The following is a 12,056-nucleotide window of genomic DNA, read 5'->3' on the forward strand; positions in this document are numbered from 1 at the left end:
GCCTAGGACTAAGCGACCATGAGATGATAAAATTTTCTGTTCTAGGTGAAGTGAAGAGGGTGGTTAGCAAGACGGTAGCATTAAATTTCCAGAGGGCAGACTTTGATCTCTTCAGCAGGCTGGTTGGTGAAGTCTCATGGGAGACAGTACTCAAGGGCAAGGGAGCCCAGGAGGGCTGGGAGCTCTTCAAAAGGGTGGTCCTAGCAGCTCAGGAGAAAGCCATCCCCGTGGTCTGGAAAAAAAGCCGGCAGGGGAGAAAGCCAGCTTGGTTGAATAGAGAGATCTTGAGGGATATCAAGAAGAAGAGAAATGTTTATGGCCTCTGGAAGAAGGGACAGGCCTCTTGGGTGGACTACAGGAGGGAAGTGAGATTGTGTAGGGAAAAAATCAGAAGGGCTAAGGCTCAGCTAGAAATTGGATTGGCCAAGTCAGTGAAAGATAACAAAAAATCTTTCTACAAATATATAAATAATAAAAGGCAGACTAGGGAGACCATACAGTCCCTATTGGACACAGAAGGAACAACAGTAACAGGGGATGAGGAAAAGGCTGAGGTACTTAATGCCTTCTTTGCCTCAGTCTTTAGTCGTAAGGAGGGTCGTTCCGTCTGTGTACAAACCCAGGAGCTAGAGGAGCATAATGAGGCTCCCATGATCCAAGAGGAGGTGGTCAGAGCCTTGCTAGCCCGACTGGACAGTCACAAGTCTATGGGGCCGGACGGGATTCACCCAAGGGTACTGAAGGAGCTGGCGGATGTGCTGGCCAAACCCCTTTCTATCATCTTCCAACAGTCCTGGAAGACTGGGGAAGTCCCACTGGACTGGAGGCTGGCTGATGTCGTGCCCATCTACAAAAAGGGCCGCAGGGAGGACCCAGGAAACTACAGGCCTGTCAGTCTGACCTCAGTGCCAGGGAAAGTCATGGAGCAGGTGATCTTGAGTGCTATCATGAAGCACATGCAAGAGAACTGGGTGATCAGGCCCAGTCAACATGGGTTCACAAAAGGCAGCTCTTGCCAGACTAACCTGATTGCCTTCTATGACAAAGTGACTCGGCTGCTGGATGAGGGAAAGGCTGTGGCTGTGGTCTTCCTGGACTTCAGCAAAGCCTTTGACACAGTTTCTCACAGCGTTCTGCTTGAGAAACTGTCAGCCTCTGGCCTGGACAGGCGCACACTCTCCTGGGTGGAAAACTGGTTGGATGGCCGGGCCCAGAGAGTGGTGGGAAATGGTGTGAAATCCAGCTGGAGGCCAGTGACAAGTGGGGTTCCCCAGGGCTCGGTGCTGGGTCCAGTCCTGTTCAATGTCTTCATCAATGATCTGGATGAAGGCATCGAGTGCACCCTTAGCAAGTTTGCGGATGACACTAAGCTGGGTGGAAGTGTTGATCTGCTGGAGGGTAGAGAAGCTCTGCAAAGGGATCTGGACAGGCTGGACCGCTGGGCTGAGTCAAATGGCATGAGGTTTAACAAGGCCAAATGCCGGGTCGTGCACTTGGGGCACAACAACCCTGTGCAGTGCTACAGACTAGGAGAAGTCTGTCTAGAAAGATGCCTGGAGGAGAGGGACCTGGGTGTGTTGGTTGACAGCGACTGAATATGAGCCAGCAGTGTGCCCAGGTGGCCAAGAAGGCCAATGGCATCTTGGCTTGTATCAGAAACGGCGTGACCAGCAGGTCCAGGGAGATTATCCTCCCTCTGTACTTGGCACTGGTGAGACTGCTCCTCGAATCCTGTGTTCAGTTCTGGGTCCCTCACCACAAGAAGGATGTTGAGGCTCTGGAGTGAGTCCAGAGAAGAGCAACAAAGCTGGTGAGGGGGCTGGAGAACAAGTCTTATGAGGAGCGGCTGAGAGAGCTGGGGTTGTTTAGCCTGGAGAAGAGGAGGCTGAGGGGAGACCTCATTGCTCTCTACAACTACCTGAAAGGACGTTGTAGAGAGGAGGGTGCTGGCCTCTTCTCCCAAGTGACAGGGGACAGGACAAGAGGGAATGGCCTCAAGCTCCGCCAGGGGAGGTTTAGGCTAGACGTTAGGAAAAAATTCTTTACAGAAAGGGTCATTGGGCACTGGAAGAGGCTGCCCAGGGAGGTGGTTGAATCCCCTTCCCTGGAGGTGTTTAAGGCACGGGTGGATGAGGTGCTGAGGGATATGGTTTAGTGTTTGATGGGAACGGTTGGACTCGATGATCAGGTGGGTCTCTTCCAACCTGGTTGTTATGTGATTCTGTGATTCTGTGAAAGGAGTGAGAAGAAGGGAATGGCAGAGGAAAACTGCTAGGTACTGATTATATGGTGCTCTTCCCAAATTTTTTTGCATGCTGAAGGGACTGGGTGTAATAAACAGAAAAGTACAGAGGAAGGAGTGAATTTAAGCCTGGGAATAGGGGGAGGAAAGGGTTCATTTCAATGTTTTTCTTTTTTTCTTTTTGTTTCCCAGTATTTGCATCAGTAATGAAGTATTTACTTTAACTGAGAATAAGATAAGTTAATTTTCCCAAGTCAAAACTGCTTTGCCCACAACAGTGACTGGTAAGAAGTTTCCTTGCATTTATCTTGCCCTATGAGCTTTCTCATTCCTTTTCTTCTGATGTTGTCTCTCTGGGGTGAGCAAGTTACTAGACAGGAGACTGGTTGTGAGCCCAGGCTAAGCCACCACTTCAGTTCATCAAGTTATATGCCTGAAGAAGAAAGTACATGATCACAGCTACAAATAAGTTATTTTACATAGGAAGGGAGGCAAAAGCCTTAGGCTGAAGAATTTGCCTGTCTTTGTGGACCTGGAGGAATCTCATTCCACTGTCTCCGATCCCAGCTGTCCCTGTCAGAACACTGAAGATTGTCTTCCCTCTCAGTGACTGATCATGGCTGCCTTTAGCATCATAAAGTGGATGTTGTAGCTGGGGGAGGTGTTGTGGAGGGAAAAAAAAGACATTGTGCAAAAATAATTTGCACTTTCAGCTGTTGGGACTGGACAGATTTGAAAGCCCATGTATAATTTCTATTCAAACCCAAATCTCCATAACCCTCTCCAAACACAATGGACCTGTCAATTTATGTCAAATGATCATAGTGTAACATAAAATATGATCCAAAGGCTTAGGCTAATCCTTTAACAAAACTCACTGAAAGAAAATGTCATATTTACTGCTTTTAGAATCTTTGAGGTATGCATTTCCAACATCTAGACTCTATATAAATAGCTTTTTTATTGTTGATGTCCCACTAAAATATTTCACATTTACATTTCAGTGTATGTTTTTTCTCAAAAAGACACCTTGGTTTACTTCGCTCATTCTTATAGTGTTGAGATCACCACGAATGTCATAACATGGAGTGTAAGTTGTTGTGATTTCAATGGCTATTTCATGTGTCATTTAAAACAAGGTAAATGCAAGTTCCTCAGACATTCTATACAGTCATTTTGAGTACTGCAGCCTGTAAATTTTCACCAGCTTTCTCAAAACAATTCACTAGAAGCTCAATGAAATGAAGGCAAATTTCACAATGATGGAATTTAGAGCTGTAAAGAGATACAGTAACTTACTAGATTTGTTGTGCATTTCTTTACGGTTCTATGTAGCTTTCACCTAACTTAATATTGACTTTAATTGCATCTGGAAGATGATACCTTTGGAAGCTGTGTTGAAGAAGAAAAGATAGATGCTGTACATAAGACCAAGTTCAGCAGTGGCTTAAAAAATGGAGCTAATATATGTGTTCTAGTGAAATAACTTAAACTAATACAACTGTTACTGAGTTTGCTAAGCAAGTGCAGTTCACCCAAATTTGGTGCTGTATGAGTAGTAAATATAGTTTTATTGTACTGTAGCTTCCACTGAATCTCATAGAGACTGTACTTGCTTGTAATGGCTATTGGTTTAAGATTGCAAGGTCATGTTAACATTTTTGCATTAGTTTCTCCTTTTTCCCAGTGTAATTCTTTCCGTACTTTATCTCTGCAGTATGAAATACATACAAAGATCAGGTATAGGTGACACAAACTAATTTAGTAGGAAAATATACATGGACAGAGACATCAAAGAAATGTTATAATACTCATTGTTTTCCTGTTCAGCCTCCCTGCTGAAGCAAATCTATCATTACATTAGATTAGCTTGGCTACAACTTCTTAACTAGTTGATTTTTGAAAAGCCACTGTAAATGGAGGCTTTGTAGGTGACTTATTCAGTTTCCCTCCTAGTCATTTTTTACCCCCCTGTATATGAAGTCTGGACCACCCAACTTTGCTTTCGTAGCTATTTCTGTTTGCTACATCACCTGACACTGGCAAGAACAGATGGGGTCTACCAACTATGTAACTTGCTCTCAAATAATTTTTAAGTTGCCACTAGAGCAACTCCAAGCCTTTTTTTTGCTAGGAGAGACACAGTTATTTTAGAATCTTCTCATAGCTCATGTGCCTTAGTCTGTTGACTATGTTGATATCCCTCCTTTGGACAGACGTATATTTGATCTATCCATACCTCAGTCATGGCCTTATGTATTGTGGGATGCTACCCTTGAAAATTCATCTTCTGGTTCTATCATTCTTCCAACTTCCATTGTCCCCTACATCTATATGCCTTTCTCCTTCTCCATCTCTACCTCTGTTTCCTCAAAGCAGGACTCAGCTCAATATTTGCCGGTGTTCATGTCATTTTAATGATATGAACTTCTACTTCCAATCATCAAGTTCCTGCTTTGACCTCTTGCTTTCAGGCCCAGTCTTCTACTTCTTTATTCTGGTGGTCTGTACACATCTTTTGTCTTTCCATCACTCCTCTGTCATAGACCTTTTGCTTAAAGAGCAAGCTCAGTCATGGGCCAGGGTTTTGAGACCCCACGAAGACTTATTCCTTCTCTCGGGAATTAAATTTCTGGTGGCCTAGGAGCTGTACTCTATGATCTTTAAGGGTCCTGTTGTCCTCATGTAGATGTCCATATGCATAGTTAATTATAGATGGCTGATCAGTGATGGGTAGTTGGTATTCAGTTACTGTAACCAGCTTGAAGAAAAAAAACTAAGAGATCAGTAGCTAAGGGCTCCCTGATATCTGGGTCCTTAAACAATTATATTTTCTTCTTGTGCTTAAGACCAACACAGGTAAAATTAGTGCCAAGAGTAATGTAGATTTTACTCTGCATTAAAGATATATATTCCATATTAAGAACAAAAATACACTCTTTGTTTTATAACTTTGTTCATCATCTTTCAAACTGGTTTCATTTATTCTATTGTTTGACAAATCTGGAGTCTTACCCTCAACAGTTTTACAGAGGTGACTGATGCGCCTCTACTGTATTCTAGTCAAACCCCATCTGGAATACTGTGTCCAGCTCTGGGGTCATAGAATCATATAATGCTGTCCCCAGTATAAGACATGAACCTATTGGAATGGGTCCAGAGGAGGGTCACAAAATTGTTGAGAGGGCTGGAAGCACCTCTCCTATTATGAAAGAAAGAAAATAAAACCAAACATGTAGCATATATCTTCAAAGAATCATAGAATCCCATAATTACAGATTAGTCTGGTTTGGAAGGGACCTTGAAACATCATTTGGTCCAACCTTTCATGGGAAAGAGACTCTAGATGAGATTATCTGGAACCCTGTCTAATTGCATCTTGAAATGAGGGGTCTTCCACGTCCCTGAGGAAGTTGTTCACCTGAGTGAATGGTTGCTCTTACTGTAAAAAGTTTCTTATGTTGAGATAATTTCTACCTGTTGTATCTTGTCTTCTCCATGTGATGACTCTTTGTAGCCTCTCTTTAAATACTGGAGTACTGTGATGAGATGCCTCCTGAGATCTCTCTTCTCCAGAGAGAAAAGACCTACCTCCTTGAGTCTTTCCTCATAGGGCAGGCTCTCTAGCACTTTGACCATCTTTGTGGTCCTCCTTTGGGCTCTCTCCAGTCTGTCTTACATCTTTCTTGAATTGTAGGGACCAGAACTGGACAGCTTAATCCAGGAGCAGCCTGACAAGTATTGACTGTAGTGGGAGGATTACATGTCTGTCTCTGCTAGTAATGCCCTGTGAATGCATCCCAAGATCTGGTTTGCCTCTGTTGCAGCAGTGGCTCATTGCTGACTCATGTTCAGCTTGTTGTCCACTTAGGTCTCATTCAGCAAGGCTGCTCGCTAGCCACCCAGATGCTAGCCTATACTGAACTCTTCAGTTAGGCTGTCACAGCTGCAGGACTTAGAATTGTTTTTATTAAACTTCATACTGCTCTTGCTAGCCCAGACTTCTAGCCTGTCCAAGTTTCTCTATACGATGTCTCTCCCTTCTCATGTGTTCAGCTCATCATCTAGTTTGGTGTTATCAGTAAACTTAGTGAGGGTGCTTTCAATCCCATAGTGGTCATTTATGAAGATGCTGAACAGTGTGGAGTCAGTATTAGTCCCTGAGGGAGTCCACTTGTAACGGGTGGCCAGCCTGAGTAAAAAACATTAATCACCACCCTCTGAGTGTGACCTTCAAGCCAGTTCTCTGCCCATCTTGCAGATTACCCATCCAACCTGTATTTTGGCAGATAAGTTTCAGGCCAAACTGCTATTCTGTTAGAGTAAAGGAAAAGGGTGGAGAATTGTAGAAGTATAAAAATACATGTAGTAAGGAATATCCCCCACGCCTTGTATTAAAAGTACATTAATATTTCAAAATCAAGAATGCTCAGATTAGGTAAAATTATAATACAAGCTTTTCATTCAGTCTGAATTCTATTCCCTTGGAAATATGAACTATAATGGATTTTATGTGATGAGGTGTAAGAAATGTATAGCAGAACCATTCATGTTCCATCTGTGTTAATGGCTTCAGACTGGAAGGGGGAAGATTTAAATTAGACAGTAGGAAGAAGTTCTTCACAGTAAGGATGTTGAGGCCTGGAACAGGCTGTCCAGGGAAGCTCTGGATGCCCCATCCCTGGAAGTTTTCAAGGTCAGGTTTAATGGGGCCTTGAGCAGCCTGGTCTGGTAAGATATGTCCCTGCCTATGGAAGGGGGCCTGGAACTAAATGATCTTTAAGGTCCCTTCCAACCCAAATCATTCCATGATTCTATTATCCTATGATTCTATATGAGGATTTAATGGAAAGGGGGAAATGACTATTTATGAACTGTGTGTGAACATTGCACAGTATTTGCACCCGACTTACCCCAATAGGTAACTTTTGTTAGATTTAAACATCTTATGTAATTAACATTTATATTTCAATACTATTTAAAATTACAACAAATATTACTCTTCATTTACTTTGCAAAATTGTTGAAGGGTTTATTCTTTTTTTTCACTGGAAAAAGTATGAAGTCTCTTCCTTTCTGCTTTACTTCCCTCCGAATTACCCTTAACTAGCACATAGCTCTCCAGGGATTTACTCCTACATCTAAAATACTTCAATGCCTTCCCTAAGAAATGGAAAGAATAGGATACTTGTCATCCTAGAAACTTTTCCTATTCACAGCTATGCTAGAGGTGCCCTTACGCAAACTTTTCTTCCACAGTGCTAATATCCTTAGTCATTCTTTTACCCACTGCTGCAAGATCCAAGTTATTTTTTGATGGATTATACTTCCTACTTATTAGCAGAGACACTATTCAAAAATAATATTCTATCAAGTATTTAGAATTCCTAGTAGTAAGTGGAAGATCCAAGAATAGGACTTGCCTTAACCAGTAATTGCAAAAAGCAGCTTCTAGTTCTCATGCCTCTTTTTATTTTGACAAACATTTACTTTAGCATATATACATGTTACTGAAATGTTAATTAGTGTGTGGTTAGCTCCTAGTTTTGAGAGATGAAATAAAAGTCTTTTGAGTAAATGGAAATGATATCATTAATTTTAATGGATAAAGAGCCAATTTTTGCAGAGCAGAGGAAAAAGTCATGCCTGACCAAGGTAATAAAAATGTAAAGAAATCTTGCCTAGTTGTTGCGCTTCATCTACTAGGCAGACAGAAGTAATTCCACTGCTGTCAATCTGGCACTTTGAGGTGGCTTTTTGTTTGCTTGTGGGAAGGAAAAAGAAGGGAATATGTTTTAATGAGTGTCTGTTATGCTGCTAAACTAGAGATAGTCATCTATACATGGAATTTGTATTATTTTGGTAATGGTCATCGTTTAAGTTCTGTTGCTTACCACATTTCTGTGTTGCTTCTATAAGTGCTTTTGACATGCATCCAAGAGGAAAGCATTCTGGATATTCATCTAAAACCAAATAAAAGTTTAATTTCCATTAAAGATAATTAAATGCAAGCTAAAAAAAAAAAAAATTCCTCAAAACAATTTAGCCCCTTCCAGCAGAGCATCTAGCTATGTTGCATCTAAAAAAGAAATAGAAATCTAATTGTGTAGATCATTGTTAAGGGAATCACACATGCAGTGGCCCTGTTACTGCAAGAAAAAACAGCATGTGCTGGAATTTATTTCTTCATAATGTTGTAACACTAAATAGAAGGCCAAAGTTGTTTAAAGGAATAAGAAGTAACCTTATACTTAAAATATATTCAGATGGTAAAGACAGAGGTATTTTATTCAAAGGATATTACTTGTATAAAATGTTAAGTTGAAAAGTTTGAAAGACTCTACATAAACAATGGATGGCAGATATTTATCATGAAATGCTGACTATTACAATATTAAATAAGCTGACTCAGTAGATACCTCATGTTGACCTGCCTAATCATGGAATCAATTTTACTTTGGCTGGCTGTGCATCTGTAGGCACAGTGACACTACCCTGAGCTGCAGAGCCACTGTGAAGCATCCCTTCCCAAAAGGATGAGATTCTTTACGTTAGCCTTTTACATCCTGACTCTATCTTTTCTCTTTCTGGCACTCCCACAAAGTGGGAATTAATTCTTCCTGCTTCTTGAGCTCCACCAAAATCATGATTCTGAAGATTTTTTTTAGAAAATTACTTTCAGGGACAAGACCGTAAAAAAATCAAGATAAGAACAGAGTAGCCAAAGGATTTCTAAACTAGCATAGATAACTCAAGACAAGCTTACAATGTGCATAGTCTTTTAGGAAAACAGGAAAAGCTTTTGCTCAAAACCCAATCTCAAAATGTCTACATTTCTTTAAATTTTATTAAATCCTTTCGAGATCTTAGGGCCTGTGCAGAGTCCTTCTTCCTGCTCCTGCAGGAGCTGTGAAGTATCAGTGTCAAGGCTTCACTTTTTTAAAGTTCTGGATTCCTCAGTCAACTCCACATTTTGAAAGTTTTAAAAGACTTTAAACCCTTCAGCAGGTGTTTTATTGCTTCCTTATAATCTTACCTAAGACAACTTTATCTTGCTTTCAGTGTAGTCATCAAGGTCCAGGGAGGTTATTCTCCCTCTGTACTCGGCACTGGTGAGACCGCTCCTTGAATCCTGTGTTCAGTTCTGGGCCCCTCACCACAGGAAGGATGTTGAGGCTCTGGAGCGAGTCTAGAGAAGAGCAACAAAGCTGGTGAGGGGGCTGGAGAACAAGTCTTATGAGGAGCGGCTGAGAGAGCTGGGGTTGTTTAGCCTAGAGAAGAGGAGGCTGAGGGGAGACCTCATTGCTCTCTACAACTACCTGAAAGGAGGTTGTAGAGAGGAGGGTGCTGGCCTCTTCTCCCAAGTGACAGGGGACAGGACAAGAGGGAATAGCCTCAAGCTCTGCCAGGGGAGATTTAGGCTGGACATTAGGAAAAACTTTTTCACAGAAAGGGTCATTGGGCACTGGAACAGGCTGCCCAGGGAGGTGGTTGAGTCACCTTCCCTGGAGGTGTTTAAGGCACGGGTGGACGAGGTGCTAAGGGGCATGGTTTAGTGTTTGATAGGAATGGTTGGACTTGATGATCCGGTGGGTCTCTTCCAACCTGGTTATTCTATGATTCTATGATTCAAAGGTATCCATAGCATTCTGTTATTAGCTCTCAGCTAATAACCTCTTCTAACCACAGAGAAAAATAATAATCAAACAATGTAAGTGGAAATCCTTCTATGCCCCATATGAAAATATTTTATACATAAAAAACACAAGCAAACAAAATAAAATATAAAAATATATGCATATATTAGAACCAGTCATGTGTAATCAAATTAGAAAATTAATTAGAATATAATCTTTAAGATACAACAAAACAGTTTTCCAATACAAATCTAAATCAGTAAAACAGAGATATCAGGCCTTTTCCTGCACTTGTTCTAAAAAACCTAAAAGATAAACCGCAGATACAAAAAAAGCCTTTAGGTTGTTGATGCCTCTGTCACATTGCTTAACAGAGAGTAATACAAACTGAATTGATATATTACTTATCATATACACGGTATTTCTAAAATCTTTAATAAATCATTATGACTTTAGGTAGCATCGTGATTTTATAAACATATAAAGCAGCCATGAATAGTAACAGGCACTATAATAAACACTAGAAGCCTTTTCAGAAAAGCACTAGTGGAAGAATGATGACTTTTTTATAATTTCAAGGAGAAAAAATATTTAAAACCTAGGTATTCCCATGAGCTGCAGAATGAGTGACAGCTGGTTTTTTACAGAATCTGGTTTGATCTCCCTAATAAGTCCCTTGCTGCAATACTGGGCTAGCATTGTCTTTTATTTTTTTAACGTTCCTGTGTCAGGACGTGTTATCGGTCCCACAGAGGTGTATATGTGTTGATTTTCTTCTCAAAATTATTGTGTGTCAAATTCATATCTGTTTTTTCTTATTTTGGTTTCCAGCCTCTGTTCACCTCCAAATTTCTACAAAATATGTCAGATTTTTGTGTCTTTAAGATTTCTACTACTTGATTTGTTTAGAAATTGCCCAGTTAAATTACATGGGGAGACACAGAAGCACAGCAACCCATTGCACTTGATTTTCTTAATAATCAGACATCAAGATGCCACTACTATGCAAGATTTTAACTTCCACCTGCATTTTAGTTCATATATTTTCAATAAAGGGCATCTTTGAATCGATACAGGGCATCAACTGAATCTATCATAGCATATTTTGTATTAAGAAGGCTACTTAAAGTCCTTTTAGGCCATTTATGTCCACTTTCCTCTTTACCATACTGCTTTGAGGATAGAATGGCAGAAAGGTAGTTAATGTTATGTGGGTTCTCCCTTTTTTAATTCAATGTTTGAAAGGAAGAATTCTCAGTCACTTATTTAGACACACGCTTGTCATTTCTCTTCATCTGTTTTCAGGAAATACTGTATGGACTTGTAATCTCCGTAATCTTAAGAATAATGAGGATTTAAAGGATTATTCTACATTTAAAATCAAGATAACATGATCTTATTTTTTTTCTTCAGGCAGAAAAGAAGCAAAGACACAGAAAATGAGGGAAGATTTTATCTGAATAAGTCCTTTAATCTTCTCCTTTATAGAGAATAAATCCTTAACTACTTCTTTCTCCTTTTTCATCTCAGGAAGAAAGATTGACTGCAAAATCCCACTATTTGAGGGGTATTGTCTATTTTTTAAGAAGCCATGAAAGACAATCTATACAATATATTTCTAAGGCAATCTATATTCCTAAATGAGGATTAGGTTAAAACAATTAGTTCTTTTCTTTTTCTTTTTTGATTTTGAAAGAGTGTACCTTTGGTTGATAGATTGAGTGAAAATAGTTAGACTGGGATTGACATAACTGGCCTGCTTAACTGCCCATGAATATCATTCCATTACCATTGTCCCTTCATGACATAGAAAACCTTGATCTATCTCACCACGCTTTCTAATATACACTCTGCACTATAAACTCTGCACTAAGAGTGTATTAAGCTTGCTGCATGACAAGGTTTTGGTAGCAGCGGGGTACAGGGATGTCTTCTGTGAGAGGTTGCTAGAAGTTTTTCCTGTAGCCTATAGACCCGATGACAGCTGGTTCCAAGGTGCACCCACTGTTGGCTGAGGCCAAGCCAATCAGTGACAGTGGTAACGCCTGTGTGATAATGTATTGTATAGATTTGAGCAAAAGCAGAATAATTTTTGTAACTTTTCAGCTAAGTCTTGTTTAAATAACATAATTTTCTGAAAGTTAACTACATGTTTTCAGAGACTGTTTGTCTCAAGA

The sequence above is a fragment of the Phaenicophaeus curvirostris genome, chromosome 1, assembly GCF_032191515.1.
Source record: "Phaenicophaeus curvirostris isolate KB17595 chromosome 1, BPBGC_Pcur_1.0, whole genome shotgun sequence".
Classification (NCBI taxonomy): domain Eukaryota; kingdom Metazoa; phylum Chordata; class Aves; order Cuculiformes; family Cuculidae; genus Phaenicophaeus; species Phaenicophaeus curvirostris.